Below are 9045 nucleotides of genomic sequence, written 5' to 3' on the forward strand. Positions count from 1 at the left end.
CCCCCCCCCCCATCTCTATGAGCTGACAGCTACAGGCAGGATGCAGACTAGGGAGCAGAAGGGTGAGGCAGTCCCTGCTCCAGTAGAGCAAATAGCAAAGCATGGTGGGATACTGGGGCAGTGGGATTGACAGCAGTGTAACTACAAGACACTTAAAACTGGGAAGGGATCTGGAACAGAAGTTCCATAAATCGGTTAAGTCTGATACTGCATCCAACCAGATTTATCTTAAACTGGTTTTGGCCATTTTGAAAGTTTTTTTTGTGTGCCTTGAACTTCTGTTGTGTTACAGGTTTAAACCAGTTTCCAATCACTTAACCCAGTTTAAGTGTAATGTCTGTCCCTAGTCTAGGTGTCTACAGTACACCCAAGATCCACCCTAATTAATGGTGGCAGAGGGGTAGTGACTGAATGGACGGCCTTATCTAAAGAATACATCTAGAACAAATGGGGTTTATTTACCTTTTAGCTGGATAGAGCATCCCCTGGTCAACATGTAGCAAGTTTAGGCCTTAAACAATGTTGGGGACAGCTTTAGGAAGGATCAGCTTCCGAGTCCCTTTTGAATGGGAATGTAAGAGTCATGGGGTCAGAAGAAGAGCAAGGAAGAGGAAACATGATTCTGTAGTCTAATACTAAGGGCAGGGAGGAGAGGAAGCTTTGGCTCTTGGTCTATGCTCCCAGGACTGTTTATTCATTTTACATTAGGCTAGTCTTTGGTTAAAAAACAGAAATAATCCTTATGCCATTACTAAAATTTGAGTACTTTCTAGAAGTAAAGTGCGAGGTTTTTGATCAGTAATAAATCTGTGGAAATCTAAACTGCAGGTAGTGGGGGTGAACTTTTAATTAATGATCGTCTGGCCTCGCGTTCTTTTTTCTGCACTACAGGGAAGGCAGTGGGTGAGGGAGTGTTTTTCTTGTACTCACAAAACATTGCTTGCTTTTGTGATGCAGCAGAGCAGGAATCCAAAATATTGAACTTCCTTCAAAATTTGGTATGCTTGAGAGGTCTGGCTGCAGTCGCTCTGTGGTTTCTCTCCTAACTTTCTCATGCTGCATCAAAATGAATTGACAAGAGTCTTGTCAGTTACACTGCTATCCATGTGGCTCTAAATAGCTTCAGAAAAAGATTGGCAAAACCTCTAGTCAGTTTTCAACTGTCAGAACATTAGAAGGCTGGAGCAGTGGGAATGGAGTTCCCTGTCTGCAGACTTTGGAAGGCAGTGTTGCATTGGTTTACATATTACTCCTGTTTGTAAGGTGATCTGTACAACCATAAGGACTAACACTGATTTTTAATGGAAACTCATATTCCACAGGAATTCACATAACTCTCAGGAAAGCTTCCTGATGACCCCAGACAGTTGTGTGTGTTTTCTAACACTTGTCTTTTCCCGCCTCTTTCTTTTTATTTCTCATTTTATACTTATATTTCTTGCTCTGTTGATCCTTTTGTTTGTTTTTTACTTCTGCTTTATGCCTTTTTTGGACTTTGTACAGTCTTCCATGCCCTAAACCCTGGAGTGAACTTTCTCTCCTACTTAAGATTCTTCAAAATTGACCTTTTAGTTTTTACTGCTGACTTCTAGCTCTGGGCCTTCTTTTCACTTTCTACCTTTTCTCAAAACAAGGCTGAACTACCAAATAATTATTTGCTGTCCCCATTATTCCTCCTTCTTCCCCTCTCCTTTCTTTCATTACTTTTTTAATTTCCTGCTTGTCTAACTGAGATTGTCATTTGCTAAAGGCAGTGAATGTACCACCTCCATAAGGCACCATATCCACATGTGGTGAGGCTATTTAAGCACTATAATGAAAATATAATGTGGCTGCTTTCAGTAACTAAGGCCATTCTTTCATCTCAGAACCTCTGCTGTAACAGGGGGACTCCAAAATTATGATGGGGTAGAGAGAATATGGAAGAAAGGAGAGCATATACTTTTTGAGAGCTCCCATCAGCCTAATTTCAACACTTCATTATTTAGCAGGGGTGGCCAGAGTTACTCACCCTGAGAGCCAGATCTGGTCCTCAGCTGAAGGTCAAGAGCCAAAGAGCTCCACCCATTTTTCCAGCTTAATGTTCAAGAGCCAGGTACCAGCCACAGGATCAGGCTCCTGCCACTGCAGTGCCGAGCCGTTCTGGCTTTCCCCGCAGGGAACACGTCTTGGGGTAAGCAGCACAGCTGCAGGCCCGGCGCCTGAGCTGGCAGTCCCAGTGTGGCGAAGCAGGCAGGGCTTTGGCTCCGGAGAGCTGCAAGTACCGTGACAGTGAGCTATATGCGGCTTGTGAGCTGCGGTTTGGCCACAGCTGTTATATAGGCCGTGTCAGTGGTAGGGTACTGGGGTTTAACTCAGTGGAGACAATCAGTAGTTACGTGGGAATTGTTGTAGCAGCATTCTTTCTCTCAATTAAGCTTTTTTGTCACTGAATTTCCTAGTTTTGTGGCTAGAAAGAATGAGGTTATCTGTAAGAATAAATGAATCCTTAGGTCAGTGGTTTTCAATCCTTTCTGAGTCAGGTCACCCCTCCACAAGTTTTTTGAATGTGGCAGCACTCCTGGTTGGAAACCACTGTTGGTGCTGCCTATACTTACGTCTGTGCTTTTCAACTGTGTGTTGCTGCCTCCAGGTAAAACAGCTGTGTGCGTTTGTTGCCAGGAAGATCAGTGGTACATGCCCACACTTCTCCTGCACAAGGGCTAAAGCACAGGCTTTGGCAAGCTTTCACTAATGTGGGCCACAGCTTGCAACCCAGCTAGCACTGCAGGCAATCATTTCCCTCTAGTGGCTCTGAGCAGAGCACTAAGCAGAGGCTGCAGTGCTCAAGAGCAGCCCTCCATGCAGGCTGAAGCAGCCAGGAGGTAATCAGTGAATCAGCAAAATGTGCACTGGGTCAAATGGTTGGGGATCAGTGCACTTTTAGTAAAACGAGGACCAGATTAGATCTTTGCTGGCTAGATCTGGCCTGCTGGCTGTAAGTTGCTGACCCCTGCTGATGCAGGACAGGAATCATAGAAAATTAAGGTTGGAAAGGACCTCAGGAAGTCATTTATCCCAACTCTCTGCTCAAAGCAGAAACATCCCCAACTAGATCATCCCAGTCAAGACTTTGTTTAGCTGGGTTTTAAAAACCTCCGAAGATGGAGATTCCACAACCTCTCTGGATAACCTGTTCCAGCATTTTACTACCCTCCTAGTGACAAAATTCTTCCTAATATCTAAGCTATACTTCCCTTCATGCAACTTGAGACTTGAGACCACTACTCCTTGTTCTGTCATCTGCCACCACTGAGAACAGTCTAGCTCCATCCTCTTTAGAACCCCCCTTCAGGTAGTTGAAGTCTTCTATTAAATCCCCTCTGTCTTCTCTTCTGTAGACTAAATAAGCCCAGTTCCCTCAGCCTCTCCTCAGAAATCACGTCCCCCAGCCCCCTCAGCATTTTTGTTGCCCTTCTCTGGATTCTTTACAATTTGTCCCCATCCTTTCTGTAGTGCAGGGCCCAAAACCGAACAGAATACTCCATATGTGGCCTAATCAGTGTTGAATAGAGGAGAATAATCAGTTCCACTGACCTGCGAGCCACACTCCTGCCAGTGCAACCCAGTATGCCATTATCCTTGGGAACAAGGGGACATTGCTGGTCATAAGCTTATTGTCCACTAACTCCCAGGTCTTTTTCTACAGAGCTGCTGCTCAACCAGTCAGCCCCCAGCCTGTACTGGTATGTAGGATTGTTCCATCCTAAGTGCAGGACTTTGCACTTGTCCTTGTTGAATCTCATGAGATTTCTTTTGACCCAGTCCTCCAATTTGTCTAGGTTACTCTGAATCCTAGCCCCTACCCTCCAGTGTCTCTACTACTCCCCCCAGCTTGGTGTCACCTGCAGACTTGCTGAGGGTGCCCTCTGTGCCGTCTTCTAGGTCGTTGATGAAGACATTGAACAAAACTGGCCACAGGACCAACCCTTGGAGCACTTCACTTGATACCAGCTGCCAACTAGATATTGAGCCATTGATTACTACTCTCTGAGCCTAATGCTCCAGCCAGTTTTCTATCCACCTCAAAGTCCACTCATCCAGCCCATACTTTCATAGATTTCATAGAGATTAGGGCTGGAAGGGACCTCAGGAGATCATTGAGTCCAGCCCCCTGCCCGAACGGCAGGAAGTCAGCTGGGGTCATAGGATCCCAGCAAGATAAGCATCCAGTTTACTCTTGAAGGTGTTCAACGTAGGTGCTTGAACCACCTCCGATGGCAGGCTATTCCAGACCTTGGGGGCTCGGACAGTAAAGAAATTCTTTCTTATGTCCAGCCTGAAACGGTCTTGCAGTAGTTTGTATCCGTTCGACCGTGTCATCCCTTGGGGCGCTCTGGTGAACAAACGTTCCCCCAGATACTGGTGGTCACCCCTAATAAACTTACAGGTGGTCACCAGATCGCCCCTGAGCCTACGCTTTTCCAGGCTGAAGAGCCCCATGGCTCTCAGCCTCTCATCATAAGGTCTGTTTTCCTGACCTCTGATCATGTGCGTGGCTCTTTTCTGGACTTTCTCAAGCTTCTCCACATCCTTTTTGAATTGTGAAGCCCAAAACTGGATGCAGTACTCCAGCTGCAGCCTCACCAAGGCCACGTACAAGGGGAGAATGACATCCCGGGATTTGCTTGAGAAGCATCTATAGATCGAAGCCAGCATTTTGGTCGCTTTACTAGCTGCAGCATTACATTGCAGGCTCATGTTCATCTTGTGGTCAATGGTGACTCCCAAGTCTCTTTCTTCCGTAGTGCTAGTGTCACAGAGCACTCGGGCTCTGTGCCTGAAGAGGGGAAAACTGCTAGAAAAGGAGTCCTAGCAGTGGCTAAGGAGCGCAGCTGGGGGTTGCTGGGGCAACCAGGGAAGGTCAGCTGACCAGAGGGGGCAGGGCTTGACCCTTATAAAGCCCAAGGAGCTGAGCCCAGGGGCAGTTCTCTGCCAGGAGCCAGAGAGGCAGGAGCTCCCTAAGGCAGGAGGTGAGGAAAAGCCTGACCGCAGCGACAGCTGATGGCAGCTCTCAGAGGCTTGAACAATGTTGTTTTAGCCAGGTGGCTTCAATTTATGTTACAGCCCAGGGGCTTGTGTTTTGTTGTTGTTTTAAACCAATGGTTTGGGTGAGGCTATAAGGGGTTGGAGGAGGCCTCATAGGGCACTCACAGTGGAGTGTGAGGACCCCAGCGCCAGCAGGCGCAGCACACGGGGTACATAGACCCCGGCCCCAGAGAGGGGCATTTGAGAAGCCCCAGTGCGGGTGTGGTGAGCCCCAGAGTGGGGAGCCCCTGATAGGGGGCTGCATTTATTAGGAAGCCCAAGTTGGGCACAGTGAGCCCAGGAAGGGGGCAACATTGAGAAGCTGGAGTGTGGGCACGGAGAACCCCAGAAAGGGGGCCATTTTATTGAGAAGCCCAAGTTTGGGCACTGGGAACCCCTGATAGGGGGCTGCATTTATTAGGAAGCCCAAGTTGGGCACAGTGAGCCCCAGGAAGGGGGCAACATTGAGAAGTCCAAGTGTGGGCATAGAGAGCCCCAGATAGGGGGCAGTATTGTCGCAAAGCCCCAGGTTTGGGCACAGGGAGCCCCTGATAGGGGGGGTTGCATGTTAGGGAGGCCCAAGTTGGGCACTGGAAAGCCCCAGGAGGGGGCAGCAAAGGAAGGAAGGCCCGGGGAGAACAGTAAGGGGTCGAATAGTATTGAGACAATGGTGATTACATCTGCAAGGCTTGGGCTGCGGTATTGGGGAGGAAAGGAGCCGCAGACCGCGCCCCCTGGCAACGGGGCAGGAGAATGGCAGCCTCCTGCTAATTAACATCAACTAATTAATTAACATCAAGGCATGGCAGGCGAGAAGGCGGGTGGTTGCCGCAGGAACAGGTGAGCTGGTCACAGTTTGGCTCGCTCCGAAACGTTACCTGTTACAGCTAGCCAGTGTAGCACTGCTGAGCCTATAAGGGTGCTGCAGGTTTTTCCTCCCAAGGTGGAGAACCTTGCATTTTTCAGTGTTAAACACCATCAGGTTCTTGTCCGCCCATTTGCTGAGCCTATCCAGGTCAGCCTGGATTGCTCTCCTGCGGATGCTTTGTCCCAAAGTTTGGTGTCATCGGTGAACTTGGCCAGTCCACTTCTGACTCCAATGTCCACATCATTAATGAAGATGTTGAACAATATGGGTTCAAGGACAGAGCCTTGGGGGACGCCACTGGTCACAGGGCACCATGATGATTGACTTCCATCAATTACTACCCTCTGGGTCTGACCACGGAGCCAATTTCCCAGCCAGTGGATCGTGGTGGACCCAAGGCCACAACTGGCCAGTTTCACCAAGAGGTGATCATGGGATACCAGATTGAAGGCTTTTTTGAAGTCAAGATATATGACATCAATCTCTTCTCCCTTGTCCAGGTGATAGGTCACCTGGTCGTAGAAGGAAATGAGATTGGTCAAGCAAGACCTACCTGCAACAAACCCGTGCTGGCTATCCTTCAGGATGTTGGCATCGGCCAGTCCATTAAGGATGGCCTCTTTAATAAACTTTTCTAAGATCTTCCCCAGGATAGAAGTCAGGCTGATGGGCCTATAGTTTGCCAGATCCACTTTCCTCCCTTTCTTGAAGATAGGCACCACATTGGCCTTCTTCCAGTCTTTCTTAGCTTGCCTGTGAGAATGCTGTGGGAGACCGTATCAAGAGCCGTGCTAAAATTGAGATACACCACATCTCCCCGCATCGACACAGCCAGTCACCCCATCATAGAAGGCAGTCAGGTTGGTCAGGCATAACTTGCCCTTGGTGAATCCATGCTGACTGTTCCTAATCACCTCCTCTTTCAAGGGCTTAGAAATGGAGTCCTTGAGGACCTGCTCCATGGTTTTTCCAGGGCTTGAGATGAGGCTGACTGGTCTGTAGTTCACTGGCTTCTCTTTCTTCCCTTTCTTAAATATGGGTACTATGTTTGCCCTTTTCCAATGATCTGGGACCTCTCCTGATAGCCATGAATTTTCAAAGACGATGGATGGCCAGTGGCTCTGCAATCACATCAGCCAACTGACCCAGTAGAACTTGATTGAGTTGCAGCCTTTCTCGGTCTTCCCTCCTTGTCAAACTTAGAAAAATGTATCATTGCTTCTTAAGGCTACATACACAATACTTTGAAAATGTGTATCATTAGGCCCAAGTAGGAAATTTTCAAAAACAAAAATTGTGAGAAGAGATGAAGTTCTCTATATATATTATGATGAGTGATTTAAAAAAAAAAATATTTGTGTTTGAAGAGAAATATTCATTTAAACTAATGCACATAAACTTCCTAACTGCTAATTTAATACCTTTTCAAGCTGGAGGCTGGAACAGCTGGCTCTGATGCAGGCTAAATGGCTTCGGTGTGTCACCAGTGGAGGGGGTTTGCCTGTGCAAATGGCTTCGGTGTGTCACCAGCGGAGGGGGTTTGCCTGTGCTTGTGCTGCAGCCATGCAGCTGAGAGCTATGCTGGTGTTGTCACCGCTTCTCTCAGCCTCCTGGCACGTGAGCACAGCTTCTAGGTGGTGGAGAGCTGCACTGCAGCTGGGAATCTGGGGTGGGGAGGAGGGAGGGAGAAGTGATAGCAGTGTGGACTCAGCTTTCCACTTCTGGACCTGAGCACAGTTCCCTACCAGCTGAAAGTTAAGCTCACGCACAGCTGGGATGAGGCTACAGGGTTGGGGAAGAAGCAGTGGCAGCAAAGATTCTGCCCTTGTGCAGCACCCCACTGCCTAGTCTTGGTGTGGACAGAGATAAAGCTCTGGGGTTCTGTGGGCCAAATCCAGCTCATGGAACGTATTTTGCCGGGCTGTATGTTGCTGACCCCTGCTCTACACACATTCAAGACAGAGCACTGAAAATATATATTTTTTAATGTAAAATGAAAACTCAAGAGTGAGATTTAAAAACACAAGGTTATTCTTAAAAGGAAAGTCCTGCTTATGATATTCTTAAATAATATTTAACCTATGAAAAGTAAACACATGGGGGGGAATCACTACATTTACATTTCACTCTGTTGTTTACTAATCTGATTCAGAATCTGTTTTTTGGTTTTGTTTTCAACTGCTTGGCATTAAGCAGTTTATAAGACATTAGAAGTTTGCTTGTTTTGTCCACTCCTAACCCCTTTCTTAGTTTATTCTGGATGAAATTAGAATTTGAGAAAATTCTTTAGACTGAAGCAGATGATGGTGTTCATACTTGCAGATGAGTCACACATGTAACAGACTTCAGATCTAAGTATTTTTCAGCGAAGACCAACCACCATGTTGCTGGTTTTACATTTATCCTTATAACCTCTGGGAACAATTTAGGGTAGAGACTTCCATATGCCTGGAACTGAATTGTAAGGGGCAAAATGTTTGAATAAATTTCTTGCAAAACCCACTGTTGAGCAATTTCTTGTTCTGCCCTTAAATTCATTTCTATATATTTTGCATGAAAAAGTAGGCTACTGAGGATCAAATCTGATTGAGCTGTGTAAAGCATAGATAAACCCCCCTGAAGTCCAATCCATAATACTTATACCAGGGCTGTTCAACTTCTAAGTCTGGGGTTTTCAACCTTTTTTTGGTTGGTGTGTACCCCCAGTGGCCAAGTCAAGAAGCAGGGAGTCCCCTAGCCGGTTGACAAGCGGGGGGAGGGCAGGGGCCACCTCACACAGCAGCGAAGCCAGTAGCGCCTGCAGCAAAACCAGAAGTGCCCCCATTTCTCTGTCCCACTGCTGTGTACCCTCTGCGGCCTTCTGAAGTACCCCCAAGGGTAAGCATATCCCTGGTTGATAACCCCTGTTCTAACTGGCCTGTGGCCATATGCCATATAGGCTGCACCAATGCTAGTCATATGATGTGTGGGCTACACTAGTGCAAGCCTCAGGCCCCTGAATGCTCCCCCCTTGCATTGTACACCCAGACAGTCTGATGTTTGCACTATGAGACCCCCTTGTTCTGTGTATGTAGGTGGTACTCCTGCTCCTCCCCCCCCCCCCCCCCCCG

At 47.5% G+C, this 9045-nt stretch overlaps 1 protein-coding gene across 1 annotated transcript in view; it reads left to right on the forward strand.

The window, feature by feature from the left end:
- LOC102372428 (vacuolar protein sorting-associated protein 13B-like) overlaps window positions 1-9045 on the forward strand; it is a gene marked incomplete at its 3' end in the record, with an annotated part of 150849 nt that overhangs the window by 122479 nt on the left and 19325 nt on the right. The window lies entirely within an intron of this gene.

This window comes from Alligator sinensis, unplaced genomic scaffold (genome assembly GCF_000455745.1).
Source record: "Alligator sinensis unplaced genomic scaffold, ASM45574v1 scaffold497_1, whole genome shotgun sequence".
NCBI classification, from domain to species: Eukaryota; Metazoa; Chordata; order Crocodylia; family Alligatoridae; genus Alligator; species Alligator sinensis.